General features: G+C 36.6%; 1 protein-coding gene across 2 annotated transcripts in view; it reads left to right on the plus strand.

Moving 5' to 3' along the window:
• MGAT4C (MGAT4 family member C) overlaps positions 1 to 16,854 on the plus strand; it is a 683,798-nt gene that overhangs the window by 186,294 nt on the left and 480,650 nt on the right. For both annotated transcript variants that reach the window (XM_084637898.1, XM_084637899.1), the window contains exon 2: positions 2,901 to 3,000. The gene's annotated coding sequence lies outside the window, so the exon portion shown is untranslated. The remainder of the gene's footprint in view (positions 1 to 2,900; positions 3,001 to 16,854) is intronic.

The raw sequence follows: 16,854 nt of genomic DNA on the forward strand, positions 1-16,854 counted from the left end.
TTTGGCCAGTATATTAATCTGTGTCTGCCTGAGCTGCTGTAGGACCTCATGGCAGTTGCAGTTCAGGACCCTCATGTCCTCATTCTCTTGTATGGATAGGGCTCCCAGTTGGACTGTATTTCCAATAATGCACCCTCATGGTTTGACCAGAAGGAAAATCCATGAGAGATGTAGACCATCCACTGAATCTGGCCCATGGTGGAGAATAGGGGACGAGGCACTGTGGCAGCTCTGATAGAACCAGTTCAATATAGAACTGAGCCACAACAAAATGTTTTGACATTTCAGAAAAATTTCAAGTCAGAACTCTGAGAAATTTTTATTTTTGGGCTTTTAATTATAAATTGGGATAAAAACAAATGTCAAAATATGGAATTTCCCATGGGATAAAAATACTGTTTGTTTGTTTGTTTTTTTCCTACTAGCTCTAATTCTAAAGTGTAAATCGTCTCAAAATAAGAACATTTTGACAAAATAGCTATTTTCCACTGGAAAAAAAAATTTAGAGAAAACTTTCAACCAACCATACCCATAATCACCCACATCTTAAATTGTACAAATTGAACACTGTGCTGTACTATCAATATACTAAATATAATATTGGGGAAACATGTATTTTGTTTTAGCATTCTCTCACTCCAGTAGTCCAGTAGTGTCCCCACCCAGCCCACATCTTGTAGAGTCAAAAATTAACCTAGTCTGAGCTCTGGTATACAAATGAATTCTTCTCGTAGTATCTATCTTTTGCTGAACCTAGCTTACTTTTTCAGAGGGATAATAAGAGTAGCATTTGAGCCAAAATTGTCCAATGAGTCTTCAGAAGTTAATTAGCAGCTCCTTATTCCAGACTCTCATTTACTTCTGGGAAACACAAATGGTGTTTTGTCAGCAAAGGAAGAACATTTATATCTCCATATTAAAAAGTGTGTGTGTGAGAGAGGGAGAGAGAGAGAAAACAGGGCTTATAATGGTGACTCATTGCAACCTCAACAATGCCTATTACAATATCTATTTTATATTTTATGCCAAAAGAGACATAAAATATTTCACATTATGCTTTTGCATTAAAAATGTCCTGCTTTGCTTTAATAGTTACATTACTACATTACTTGTAGAACTGAGTGAGAACTGATTTCCTGAGAAATTCTGCAATATCAGTGTGAAATGAAAACAAAAAATAATGGAATTTCCCACAAAATGAAATTCAGAAAAATACTTGGTTTTTTGTTGCTGTTTGAAACATTTTGTTACATTTTTACCTTTGACATTATTATAAAATTTTTAAAATGTGAAAAAAAGTTGTTTTGAAATGGCAAATTGAAACATATTGCAAAAGTTTAAACAGAATATTTCAAACCTATCAAACATTCAAATCTGGTTGGTTTTTTTTTTTTCAATTTCTTTTAAATTGACATGTTTCCATGAAATGTTTTTCAACAAACTGTCATTTTTCGGGTGGAGAAATCAGAATTGTTCTGACCAGCTCTAACTAATGCTCAATCGACTGTTATCGTGCATAAAGTTTGGATAGAGCCCTAAAATGCTTCACCATAGAACTGCGGAGGAGAGAGGGAGGTAACATGTGCAAGTATGATGTGTTCTCCCTTCTTTGAGGTGGGCCTGAAGACTCTGATTACTTTTGTCTACCATTTTACTGCTTCTCCTATTCTATGGCATAATAATCCACATGCATACAAATCCCATTTTTTAATTATGGAGTGGCGGTAATCGCTCCATAGTTACAGATTGTAAGTTCTGATTTTCAATTCTGCAATTTCGTCCCAAAAGCATATGCTTTCCATTTTAACTTCTTGAAAGATTTTACTTAGAAATTATTACCTTATAACGTAATAAGCAAGCAATTTTCTGATAGAGCCAAAGAAGACAGTTTACTTGACTAGGTTTTGCCAACACATACGGTCAGGGTTCCCTCCCCACTCTGAACTTTAGGGTACAGATGTGGGGACCCACATGAAAGACCCCCTAAGCTTATTTCTACCAGTTTAGGTTAAAACTTCCCCAAAGCAAAAATTCTCCCTTGTACCTTGGATTAGAAAAATGCTGCCACCACCAAGTGATTTAACAAAGAATCAGGGAAAGGACCACTTGGAGTCCTATTCCCTCCAAATATCTCCCCAAGCCCTACACCCCCCTTTCCTGGGGAGGCTTGAGAATAAACAAGATGAGCACAGACCAGTGCTGGTGTTTTTAGGACACTAAAAAAATACCAATCAGATTCTTAAAAAAAACAGAACTTTATTAGAAAGAAAAAAGGTAAAAGAAGCACTTCTGTGAAATTAGAATGGGAGATAATCTCACAGGGCAATTAGATTCAAAACACAGAGAATTTCCATCTAGGAAAAACCTTAAAATTACAAAAAGAAAAACCAGGAATACACCTTCCTCTCAGCACAGAGAAAATCACAAGCCAAAACAAAAGATAATATAATGCATTTCCTTGCTAAATACTTACTAAGGAGTTGGAGTGCTTGCTTTCTTGTTCTGCCTCCGGCAAAAGTGACACGGAACAGACAAGGCCTTCCCCCACTCCACCCCAATTTGAAAGTATCTTATCCCCTGATTGGTCCTTTTGGTCAGGTGCCAGCCAGCTTACTTTAGCTTCTTAACCCTTTACAGGTAAGAGGTTTTTGTATCTCTGGCCAGGAGGGATTTTATAGTACTCTATACAGACATGTGGTTACCCTTCCCTTTATTTTTATGACACATACTGATCACCATCTTTCTATTATGTATGGGTCAGCCAAATGGCTCTATTTTCCTCTGCAATGTCATAGAGCTTAATATAGTGGTACATAAGGGGACCTTACAGTACTGCACTTACTCTGCAGTTACTGGGGTTTGTTGAAAGCTTCATATGGTTTTTCATTTTTTCTCTCCAGACTTTGGCTAGCACAGCAGCTGCATCTTGGGTTTCAGCCTGCAACCTCAACATGACATTCCAGGCCTGCCAAAGACTGTTGGGATCTGCAAGATAAAAAGGTACTTGAGATCATTCAGTTTCTAGTATTAAAGTAGAGAAGAACTTGTAAAAGGGGGGTAGGGAGGGGTGGAGAGGTTTGGCAACAAAACCTGTTTTATGCCTTTATCAAATACTGTGTGTGTGTGTGTATACACAGTATCAGAAGAATCTATTTTAAGTTCATTTTAACCCACTCACCTTTTAAAATACAGCTAAGTTTAATATTTATGTATGTGTACCTACACAGAGCATTATAGCTCCAATCCAGGAGTTTAAAAAGGTTACTTTGCTCTGAGGTATGTGCAGAGATAGAGGGCTCCTGCATGGAGAGAGCCCGGAAACAACCAAATTCAAGAAGAAGATTTTGCTGAGGTTTATACTTGTGTTGATTTTAAGTTAGAAAAAAAGCAAACTCCAGGAAGTGGGGACAGGGTAAGTTTGAAACATCCTGTGTGTGAATTAAGTCACACAATCCCTGAGGTCTGACAAACAGTAAGGGGGAAGATTGGGTAGTCTGTATAGCTCCTTGTTCCCACTTCGGCTTTGGATTGGTGAACAAAGTGAGTGCACTTGAAGAAGGAGTCTTTTGATGGTGGGATTTTCTTGCATTTGCATCAGATGCAAAGAGCATGGGCTCTTGCTCATTCTGAGGTCTCTCAGAGAGTTTGGTGGAGTTGTATGAGCTAAACAGGCACAGGGCTGGTAAAGTCATCCTGTCAGAATTTGGCGATTCATGTGAGGTTTTACAGCTTAGGTAAGATCAGCCAGCAAGAAAACTAGCTCCACCCAGAAATTAATTCAATATATATTTTAACTCTTTGAGGACGTAATTCTTTTAGTCCCTACAGATTTGCCAGTCCTTCTTCTCAAAGAAAAAAATGAATAATTATAAATTCATTGTATATTTCTAATGAGTTCCAGAAGGTTGTCATTCAGGACTATAACTAATTTATATGAAATATATTGCAGTCACATTAGGTTTATGGATGCTATTTCTCTATATGGTATGATTGTGGAGTGAGCATGTACGTGTGTACATATATAATCCTAATGTTTAAAAATCTAGTGCTGGATAGACCCCATTTCTTTGATTGTGTTGAGAATATTGAAGTAACTGATAAAGTAGGATTTTTTTTAAATGTTCTCTAAACTCTAGGTTGTCATCTGTTGTTGTTAGAAGATTTTATCACATTGTTTGAGACATATATTTTTTTCTGAAATTCTATATCAACATAACGCACATACTCCACCTGCGAATTATTCTATTCTACATTGATTTGGGTGTGCCATTAATATGAAGGCTTGCTTGAATGACTTTTTTTTCCCCACTGACATACTCAGATATTAGCGAGGTACCTTTTTACTTTACTGTCAGCTTCTCTTCTCAGTATTATTCTTATTTTATATCTGACTAAATCTCTCCTGCCAATTCATTTCAAAATTGACGTAGAAAAATCCAATTACATTTCACAATTCTGGTAAAATCAGTTGATGAAAGCTTTACTCTTGTCAGAGGAAGAAATAGCTGTATCGTTTAGACAACATAGCTGTATATTGGCACCCATGTGTCCATCTTTCACTAAACCACTCACCAGTGTCCTCATGACTATACTGGTACTACTGACATAATCAGGTTAACATATAAGAAGGGACTGTTGGCTTTTATGAAACTGTGTGAAGCTGTAGAATAAATACATAGCTTGATGTATAGTGGATTTATTCTGACCATCTACAATGTAGTTAACTAATATCCTACTAGTACTGGTTGGAAAACTGTTAACTAAAAAAAGCATTTTAATGGTTTCTCTGAATGTGGTACCCAACAATGTGGTGATGTAGCAGAGTAGAACAATGGTAGTGATCTTATGTACGAACGAGGACAAAAATGAAAGAAAGCCAATGCAATTCTAACAGTCTCAGTCACACTCACACCTTACTTTCAATCCTTGCAAAGACCCTCTTGGGGTATAGGTATCGAGCAGTATTTGACTTTTTGTTTGTCAAAACACAGAGAACTCTATGCGAAATGAGGTTCAAACTTGACATGGGTTGCAAGGTTAATGAGACTGATAGGATATCTGTCTGCATCACATAATCGCAGCAAAATTACTAATGAACAGAGTCTCTTGTGTGGAGAGATTGGAATAGCAGAGGTATTGGCAGTCTGAGCTGCTGCTGCTGATTTATTATAGTGCTGTGGATGTTCACAACATTCTAGACTTAGTACAAGTATACAAATCAAGAAATGAGACACAAGGTCCCTTCTTCAAACAACTTACAATTGACAACCTGTGTGGGGAATTGTTCAACCTCTACCTGCACCATCAGTCCCTTGCTTTCATGACCATTAAAGAAATGCAAAGAACAACCAAAAAAAAAATGGAAACCACAAAGATGGGAACCAGATTTAGAACTTGTATTAGCAATACTACCTTTTCCTTTTAAACTCAGCAACCATTAGGTGCATTGTAGTGGTGTTATGCCTCTCTCTGTGGTAACGGCCATTGTCAAAGCTGGGATTCTCGTCTAACTGGACCATTGTTCCATGATGGCTGTTCCTGTTCAAAAATGTAAATAGATCAACGTGGAACTTAAAAATTAATTTCTTGCGTGCATAGTGTATTGCAAATGTGAAGTGCTAACATGTTAGATAAGTCCGGAGTACGTATAGTATTGGTATTTAAAAAAAAAACTATAAAAATAGCTCACATTATTATATAGTGTATTTAGAAACCAATGTTAAGGTAGTTCTGTTTTTTTGCTAGGAAATGATGGTGTCTTTCAATCTAGCTGAGTCAGTCATGTTCCTAACTATATTCCTTTCATAAACTCTGTACTTTGCTTCACTATTTTATTCATACTTCCCCATTAGCAACGGCTCTATTTCCCTTTTAATACAGTATGCAAAAAGATATACCAAAAATCTAATTCTTATAGTATTTGATTTAAAGAATCAAACCAGTCATGTTAACCAAATGTCATAATGCACTTAATTGCTTCTGTCACAATATTGGGTTGTCCGTTAGTTTATGAATAATAAGGTTGGTATGTATAACTTTGTTGGTGAAGCAGAATTAATCCAAACAGTAAACTTCAACAGGGCAACATTTTGATATTTGTCTCTTGGGACAATACTGCATGCCTCTGCAGGTTGTAAAAATTGTATTTTTGCACTTGTGCTATTGCATCTTCTAGACTCAGCAAGACTAAATTCCAATTCACACCATCACTGGTTACAGGATGAAGCATGCCACAGACAGTAAACCAATTCTGTTATCTATCAGTCATGCAGTTGGCCTGTTCTCTGACTATAAGAGTTGTCTTCTGGTATTGCATTTTGAATAAAATGGCTTTATTTGATGAAACCCACACGATCAGCTCTTTTGTCAAGCACCAGATAAATCCCTAATAAAATGGATTTTGGGTGTGAAATCACCTTCTGGTCCTTATTTTGATGGGATTATATATAACTGCTAATACAATCACTGACACCTATATCCATGTAATGTTGCATACTCTAGAGAGCAAGACATACAAAGTGAAAATGTGCAACATATTTTACTTGATTGGCTATAAACTCTCAGATGAATTGCCAGGTGGTGAAAATAGGCTTCCTTGATGTATTTCAGGAATAAATCCTTTACATCTGATTAAAATGCAGATGAGTATCATAAACTATTGTAATTTGAAAGGGCTGATCTCTTGATACAATCTGCTTCCATCTGCTTCAGGTGTAAAGCTGGAAGGAGATGGCTACAATACAACGGAATTCAATTTGGGGTCAGATCTAGCCACCCTCCCTCCCTCTCCCAGCTGAACATTCAATGTGAATCAAACATTTTTTGCTGTTAACTTCTTATATTTTGGAGATGTCCAAAAAGCATAATTGGTGCATCTTTATGATAAGATTACTGACAATTATAGCAAATTATAGCTTCTGTTTGTGAAGACTCCAGAAACAATACTGGGAAATGATAAGAATGACCGAAAGGGTAACACCTCACATCATGCCGCAAATGTTCTGAAAAGGCTAATTCGGTACCTAAGGTTTTCCTTTTATGGGTGGTACATATAGCTCTTCCTATATATTTCAGAATAAGGTCAGTGAAAGGCTCTAAATCATATCTTGACCCTACCTACTTGCAATTAATCCTCATTATTTTAATGATTGCAACTATGATTAATAAATCAATGTATCAAGCGTTTGGTTTATGGGACTGTCTTGAAAGAAAATACTGCATCTTGGAAGGTTATTGCTTGGCTGGGATGCATCCAATAGGGATGATTGGTAGCTGCTATGCCTCACTCCAAGGGCAGTTATTAGATGTGAGTTTTTGAATATTGATGCCTTACATAGAGGGATAGCAGGAGCAGCATGGTCATTTCTTGCAGTAGTAGTTGCTAGTTTGAAAAAAAAAAAAAGAGAAATTGAGAGGTGAGCTTAATATACCACCTTTGCAATGCTGACCTGTAAAGTGTGTGAGTGAGACAGAGCAGGGAGAATAAAAAGGCAATTTCCCAGTTAAATGATGTTGAATAAATAGAGAAATAGTTACTTTTACTGTAATTCTCTTTTATATTGAAATTATGTAGGCAGGGAGGAGAAGGAAAAATACTCCCTTTCATCTGTTGACTTCTTAGTAAAATATTAAACTCATTCCCTGCAAAACAAATAGTCTGCTTTGAAAACTGGCATGGGATGTAGGGATTAGCAGAGGTGTTGACATTGAGAAATTAAGTTCAGTTACTCAATGGCAGGGAACGACACTCAATGAAGAGAGGAAAGAAATGTGATGCTCTGCTAACAAACAGTAGTATTACCTTTTAAAATGGGTGACTGTCAACAATAGCTTTTTTATTACTTTTGTTATTGAGAAAAGTCATTGAATATTCCATTCACTCTCCTTTTCAGTTGATGTTTGATAGACTGAATGCCTCTGTATAGTGAACTCATTTCCTGAAAATGTATTTTTAAAGAATGTCTGAGAGGCTCCAATTCTACAGGGCTCTTTTTTCTGTGTTCCCTAGAGTTTCTCAATGTTTTGCTTATGGGTTATGCCTTGAACTGAAATATAGACAGTGAAACACTGAAGGGCTGATAAATGATACTATCCCTGTAGGAAGATTTCAGTTACCAAACATTTGTACTAAAGATGTAATTAGTATTGAGGAATTAAAAATGGGGGTGGATGTTAATGCAAAAGTTTGCAGTGGAGAAGGAAATGGGGAATTGATAATGATCAGGGAAACTTGATACTTCGAGTATCAAGATGCTACATGTTTAGCCTAGAAAGACACCTTAACCAGCTGAAACTGTTATTTGAATATTAATGTCTTGTCCCTTTGTTAAAGAAAGGATATCACTCAAAGGAAACACTTTGTATAAAGGCAGAATATCTGTACATTAAAAACAAGGTATATAATGAATAATGATGTATGTATGAATAGTGATGTATTTCTCCACACACAGAAATTCTTTGTAGGACATCTGACCAAGCATGTGTAAGTGACAGGTCACAATGTCTGTAAGGAAAAGACTTTTGTCTGCCATATTCGATCATTCAGACCCTTAATAAGAAATGTTAATGGCAGTGAAGTGCTGCTATAGCACTAGTCTAAGCATGTTTGTGTTTGTCAATTTATTTCACTCTACTTCGGTACAATTGCCAATAATAATCTTCATTGTCTTTATTCCCTTGCATAGCAATAGTGATATTTTAAGTCTGTGATATTTTCTCCAACCATTGTCGATCAGCATCATGAAAAACTGTAACTTCTTGGAGCATAGCACAAGAATCTGGTTGTCATAGGTCATAAAGATTATGAATAAAACATAACCAAAATACAAAGCAAAAATATTCCTCTTCATAGAACAGCAATGTCAAAATCACTTAGTGCGAATGGAAATTTCAGTGGTTGCCTTTAGCATGTCAACATTTAGTAACGGCAACTAAAAAATATCTGAAATACTGAAGTTATTTCTGATGGCATGTATAGTGAAATACTATGGTGTTGGTAGTCACCAGTTGGTGCTACTTAGAGCTGGTCAGAATGTTTTCGAATTTAAAAATTCTGATGAAATTTGAAAAATAAATGAGGACACTTTCAACTAAATTAAAATTCTGTAGCTTTGACGTTAAATAAAATGTTTTATGTAAAGATTTCTCTAGAAAACTTCATATTTAAACATCGACCTTTTATTTTTTTAAGTGAATAGGGTTATTTGAGTTTGTCTTTAAAAGCTGAATAGCCATTTTTTTCAAGTGGCATGGAAATCCCCAGTCAGAAATTGTCAAGATAAAGGTACAGAATTTTGAATCACATGTTCATTAGATCTACAGACAATTGGGTTTGATCGAATTTTCTGAATTGTATAAGCTTGAGCCAGCGTTTTCCTGACTGATCTGCATCTTTATGGCTATGAGCTAAGTATAAAATTGACCTTAAGTCACTTCCTTGATAATTACTTGCTAATCTGTAGCTGTTCAATTGACTTTACAATGATGATCTAGATAATATGGTAATCATGAAAAATAAGGGGAGATGATGGTCTTCTTCAGGAAATAAACTATATAATCAAATTGAAAATTAAAATGTACACAATACAGTCATATTATTTTCATCTGATTCATTAAAAACAAGGTCACAAACCTGTAATTAGCTCCATGTGGCCCTCTTGATTTTAATAGCATTCCAGGAAGGCTCAGGAGTCTGCCCACATAGTAAATTGGGGGTCCAAGAAAGATCCTCTCTCTTCACTTTACATAGTAATAGCCACTTAAACATTAGAGATTGAGAGTCCTAATTGATAGCTTATTTGATTTTTAACCTAGTTTTATATTTATTGTCTAATTTATTCTTCAATTTGTCACAAGATCTAATTCCCCAACTCTGTTATTCTTAGCTTCCAGGGCAGGAAGATTCTGTGTAAGAAACAAATCACCAAAAACCATTTGACCTTTTCTTGCTTGATAAAACTGGTCTCCAATTAACTCACTTATTACAATTTGTAGCCTAGCTTGGAAATGTACTCTAGCAGTGCAATATGTCAGTGGTTTTTTAAAAATCACACTGTTCTCTAGTAAGTTAAAATGTAGTATTAGACTTGCCTAAATTGAGTCTTTTATCTGCACATTTGGGTATTTATGTATATAATTTCTTACTGTCTTTTCAGTTACTTCCTAGCCAGAAAAAAATCCACAAATGGTACGTTGCATTTTTTGGAGGAAGTCTTTAGCCTAGAAATGTCACCTCACACTTAAAACAATAAAACTACATATTGTAACATGAACATGCGGTTCCCAAGTGACCTGATATTTCAGATAGAAAACATTTCATTTTGATTGGAGCATGGATACAGCCTTGTAAACAAGTTGAACAAAGAATACAAAATATGTACTATGAACTTGAATTTATATTTCTCTACTCAAATGCTGTAAAATTAGGAGCCTAGGAACTAGTGACGACAGACAAATTGATGAGCTGTCTTAAAAACAAGTATAAGGATAGGCACCTTCTTTCACGTTTTCCAATTACCTTGAGAAGATTGTTGCACTCTCTCTATTATGTACAAGATTTGTAGCAGTTCAGAATTCCCTCCTTTCATGTATTTAGGTCGGAGCTACTGCTTACTCACTTATGGTTAGATTGTGCTGTTTGTACACTGCCCATATTAAAAGGTGATGCATAGGCACACTGCCCCAAGTGAAGCACCAGAAAGCATTGTGATTGCCAGTCTCTGCTGTAGTGGTGGGGTGGCCAGATATTTATGGCGCTCCTTTTATGAGGTGCAGAATACCATCACCATCCCACAAACAGTCAGTTCTTTTGGCTGATGCATGGGGTGAGGTTGGGTGCTTGGCTTAATCCCTGCTCTTTACCATCCCCTTCTCACCTTTTTGCTCCCCAAGCAAAGCATCTGGTGTACAACTCAAGAACACCAGGAGCTTTGATGTGGGTAGCCCTTGTGTGGCTGCTCAAGATGGGAAAATCCGTATACTCCCCTATTTTCATGCATGGCTATATTAAGTCTCGTAACAATTTAGTCTAGTCATGGTATAAACTGGTCAGTTTAATTTAACATTGCTGTACATTTATAATGTATTTAATCAACTTAGTTTTAACATAGACCAGGCATTTACCAGAGACCTTCTGTGAGCTGTATGATAAAAAGTTTCAGCAGGAAAAAAAGTTTTATTGTCCTTTACTATGAATACTTGCAGCACTAAATACCCCATTTGAAGCTAGTTACTGAATTAATTAATTAAGCACCATTAATAGTTGCTACTCCTGGTACTAAATCTTTGTTGGCTTTAAGTTTTTAATAAAAATGTTTCTTCTTCAAGGTTTGTTTTTGAGGATTAGAGTGCAGTGTTACCCAAAGCACAGTAAAAATAATTTCCTATGAAATTATTATATTACTGTCCCACTGAAATCTTTGAAGACAGAAGTGTTTTAAAATGAAATAAACTTAATTGTATGTGATTGCTTGTGTTGTGTATATTTTAGAAAACGGTTGATAAGTTATATTTAAATGAGCATGTTTTCAGAGAACAGTAATATTAATTGAAATACTGCTTAACTAAAGGCTCATTCTTAAGTCAGTTTTAAAAATAAATTTAAATTTGCATTGTAGGAACACCAAAAAAGAGTTTTTCAGATCTTGATTAGGTTTTTGTCAAATAGATTTAGCTAATAATATTACACTCCATTAGGTTACAGTTCGGATCTCCTTTTTTCCATCTGAAAATGAGCCATATATTAAGTCTCAAAATGGAGTCAGCTTGCAAGCAGAATATTATTTTAATAATTATTTTGTAATATATTATTTATATACAGTACCCCTTTAAATGTAGACTCTATTTTATGAAACAAAGAAAGGCTCTATGAGCCCAAAAGCTAACAAAGACAAACTGCAGGGCTGCAGCTGAAGTGGGGAGCACATATAGTCAATGGTAGCAAAGAAGTAAGAAGTCAGCTTGAGAAATAGAGCTGGTTCAGTTTTCAGTTTTAGTTTGGCTTCAAATATAAACCGTAAAATACAGACAGAAATCCCCACCCCATCCTGCAACCCATAACTTGATATAGTTCTAGAACTTCTGTACTGGGGACACCATTTGGGAGGTTCCCCTTTGTGGCCAGATGTGTTTCCACCAGGCCCTCCCACTGTTCAGGGGCTGGTGGGAGTGGCGTATAGTCAATCTCAGGGATATCCACGGCCTTTCCTGAAACTGGGTCAGTAGCCAAAAGTAATTCAAAATATTCTTCTGTGTTCCAAATACAATGTCCATCATACCAGCCCTGTAACTCATATCCATCTTCAGTGGTCTTGTTATCCACAGAGACCTTATTCTGATCAAGAGAAACATAGCCTTCTAGTTTAGGCTTTCTTCCTCAGTCTCTCCCGCTGCAGCTTCCTGCTGCCTTTTATATTGGAATCATCTGATTCCCCTAAGGTGGGACTCATATTTTAATCAGGGGTTGGCTTAGCCTCAGGCTCCCCAACCCATGGGCAAACTACCCTATTACTCTTCTATTACTAACTCCATTAAAAAACATAGGACTAGATCCTGAACTATGGCAGAGACATGCTTGGTGCATCTGAGGAAAGAGGTGCAGTTTTAGTGATCTTGTGGCTGTTGTGTACCAGTCTGATTCCCTCAAGGAAAGTTTGCCTATTGTCTCCAGAATTGTAGCCATGTTGGTTTCAGGATACTAGAGAAACAGGGTGGGTGAAGTGCTATCTTGTCTCTTTTGCCCACAGAAGTTGGTCTAATACAACTTTCAAGCTACACGGAGTTATTCTTCAGCAAGTTTGTCTCTTTCACCAACAGATGTTGGTCCAATACAAGATATTACCTCACCCACCTTGTCTCTCTATTGTCTCCAGGGTCTGTTATAATACCCAGAGATCACCAAGAGACCACGGATACCCCAGCCATGCCAACTGTATCTAGTGCATTGGGTTTTTGCTGTCTGAGGATAACTTGACACAGAGAGGATCTTCTGATAAAACTTCGTTTAAAAGTTCTTTAACCTTTCTGAAAGTCAGATTTATACTTTATAAAAGCAAGAAAAAATAAGCTAAAGCCTAGGTCTTGCAAGGATATCCCTTTCAGTATGCAGTGTAACATCACATGCTAACTTGTGATGCCTGCAAAATTTGCCATAACAGTGCACAGTAAGAAAACTTTAATGATGTATTTTCCTCCTTTGACTTTGTGTTGCATGATTTAAAATAACAAATTGAATTTACTTCTTGTAAGTAGTGCCAGATTCAAAGAGCTGGAAATGAAATCCTACACTCATTCACAGAACAAGTACACCATGGGCAAATTTCTCCACACTACCCTGTCAATATATTTCAAGCCTGAAATGGAAGGATTGCCTATAGAAGTATCAAGGTCGTTTTATTCTTTATATCTGTTCAGTCCTTGGTGCTTCTGTTGAATCTGACAGCTAATGTCAACTGCGATGTAGACACGTCTCCTCTAGGAATTTTACAGGAACAAAAATCACAAACTTACTTCACATATGGTAGACCAAAGAACAGCTGCTTAAAATGTCACTTCTCCCCTAACCCACATTTGAGCTCACTCAATATTTAAAGTTTAAAGTTTAATTCTGACTTTTGTGGTTCTCAAAATTGTACTTGTGGTCAGCTAAATAAATAAAGCTATCATTTACATTTGGGGAAATATTGGCCTTTAATTAGCCTTATGATCTCCAGTGTGCGTGTTTTCCTTTAAAAGGGTAATATGAAAGATTTTTCATTCATCCTTAAGTTATTTTTGAGCTATTAATACTAAGAAAGAGGACAGAGAAAACGAGGGAGGATTAGCTCTTAAAGGTCATTCTAAGATGTGAAAGGTGTCATTGACCCAACAAGCAAGCACAAGTAGTTGTTTTTAGAATTACTATTTTTTATAAAGAAAATATACCACGTTCTGAAGGAACTTTTTTTCTTTGTGATATAAGCTTGCACTATGCAAAGAGAAAGAGCATATTACAACTCATTATTTTACATGTGGCTTCATCCGTGTCTTGAACTTTTTGAATGGTTTTAAATATTGTATGTCTTTATGCTGTTTCAGAAGGAACTTTCTTCACTTCTGTTTTTGTGATTGAGCAAAGTTTTGTGCTAACCACTGCTCAATATGTTTCAAATGTGTACTTAATTTAGTAGTGCACTGTATTGCCTAACTAGGATTTTTGTCACTTCATGCTGACTTCGCAAGCATTGTAGTTAACTGAAAGACTGATAGAGAACATGGTACAATATAACTTTTTAAAAAATAATAAAGCTATAGTGTAGAGAGAAACAGGCAGTATTTAACTGAATTTTACCAGAATTTAAAAACCAGCCTGTATCTTGTTTAGAAAGATTTATATTTACAACACTTGAACTACAACAGATAAAACAAGAGACTAAAAATAAATATCAAATAGTGGTTGTTGTCAAGATCTTTAATTCTCTCTCGCTTAATGTTATCACAGCATTGGGAACACAAAAGTATGCTGATAACACTAATACTTGTGAACAATTATTTTAAAATTGTTAATAATGTGTACTGTGTAGAAACTCAGAGGAGTGAGAAACAGAGGCCGAGGAAGTGCTAGAGTAATTTGAAAACAAAGTCATGGACAAAGATTGAGGACATGACCAGCATATTAGCTATTTAGGGATGTGAAATATAATGGCTATGTTAGTCTTGTAGTCTTTGTTAGTCTCACATACATTTAAGTGGAAGTTAAACACATTTTTATTAAGAATGATGGAGCACAGGATCACAACTGCATTAAGGTAACCTGTATTAAGGTAGCCTATTTCCCCTTGTTTTTTCCTACCCCCCTCCCCAGACGTTCTGGTTAAACTTGGATTTATGCTGGAAATAGCCCACCTTCATTATCATACACATTGTAAGGAGAGTGGTCAGTTTGGATGAGCTATTATCAGCAGGAGAGTGAGTTTGTGTGTGGCGGGGAGGGGTGAGAAAACCTGGATTTGTGCTGGCAATGGCCCACCTTGATTTTCATACACATTGTAAGGAGAGTGGTCACTTTGGATAAACTATTACCAGCAGGAGAGTGAGTTTGTGTGTGTGGTTTTTGAAAAAAAAAGGGGGGGGGCTGAGAAAACCTGGATTTGTGCTGGAAATGGCCCAACTTGATTATCATCCACATTGTAAGGAGAGTGATCACTTTAGATAAGCTATTACCAGCAGGAGAGTGGAGTGGGAGGAGGTATTGTTTCATGGTCTCTGTGTATATAATGTCTTCTGCAGTTTCCACAGTATGCATCCTATGAAGTGAGCTGTAGCTCACGAAAGCTTATGCTCAAATAAATTGGTTAGTCTTTAAGGTGCCACAAGTACTCCTTTTCTTTTTGTGAATACAGACTAACACGGCTGTTACTCTGAAAACTGCATTAAGCTGGAGTGAGAATTAAAGTGAAATATGGTCTTCGTATCTCTGTGCTTCCTGTGTTTTTAATGGTATGCCTTGTTGGAATTCACAGATTTTCCTTGCTCCTATTTTGAAATGATATTGTCGAAGTGAAATGAGAACCACTGCCTTTCATGTGGAATATCACTGAAAAGTCCAGTGTTGTCAGTCAGTCCAGTATATTCAAGCCATGTGTACCTTAAATGAGGGTAGTACATTGCATGTTAGGGGACCAAATCTTAAAGGTAAATAGGAATATTTGTTTTCAACCAAACATTGTATAACTTTCCAATAAACTGCCAAGTATCCAAACATTAAAGAACATTTCAGAAAACACACTTTTTCTTCAAAATAAACTTGCTGGTTGTTGTTGCAGCCCTTGAAGCTTCTGTGTGCAATCTCCAAGTCTGCATTCACTCTGGACATCCCAGCATGTACTGATCTGACAAAAGGAGAGTTGTAAATAGCTTTAGTAGCAAACATCAATGGCAGTGGAGCAGGGAATTGCCTGTGGGAGGAATAGATAAGTGTTATACTTAGTGTTGAATGGTAACTTTGGAAAAATATCCAATAGTAAATAAAATAGGCTTACCTTTTCCTCCCATTTGACTAGCTCTCTGCTCAAGTACCAATGATGTTTGTCCTTATCATCACCAGCCCACACTCAGTTACTCAACGCAAGAAGGCGGTTGGTCATTATTAGATGAGAAAAAATTATCCTAGTTACTAGCCTGTCAGTTATATAAACTTGGTATGGTTAAAACAATATTTTAAAATAGCATCTGATCATTCAGTTTTCTCTTCATCAGTGATTTTCATCTAAAACCCGTTGATTATGAAAATCTAAATAGTTTTTCCCCTTAATTCATCATGCAGTATGGTTAGCATAGTGTTCATAAATCAAGCTGTTCACTTTGTACATCCTCACTGCTAAGAGAAAAAGGGATGGAATCCAGATAAGGCCCAAGTATCAACCCTTTCATTAGCAGATATGGAGACTTCCTAGACATTGGAACCGGTGTACTTTCCTTGCACCAGGGAGGACAGGACTATTAGGATTTGCTTGGGGTATGTGCACTCCATGGATATAGAAGGCTGTGTCAGGGGAGAGAAATAAAGTGCCATTGTAGGTTAATGCAGTACAGTAATTACATTTGCAGAAAGGAGAAAGCTACCTTGCGACCACCATAGCCCAGTCTCACCCGTGGATGTTATCTCAACAGAAAGTACCAGAGGCTTGAACATCAACCATAGTTACCTATGTGGCCCACTTGTGCAGTACCTTAAAGGTGTATTAAAGATGAACAGACACTCTTCTTGGTCAAGCAGCAATTGTCTGGCCATGTCAGAAGAAATACAGGAGGCAAAGGATGTGGTTTAATTGGGCCACAACTTTATTCACTTAAAATGGTGGGAATATCTGGTAATAA

The sequence above is a fragment of the Lepidochelys olivacea genome, assembly GCF_965140295.1.
Source record: "Lepidochelys olivacea isolate rLepOli2 genome assembly, chromosome: 1".
NCBI lineage: Eukaryota > Metazoa > Chordata > Testudines > Cheloniidae > Lepidochelys > Lepidochelys olivacea.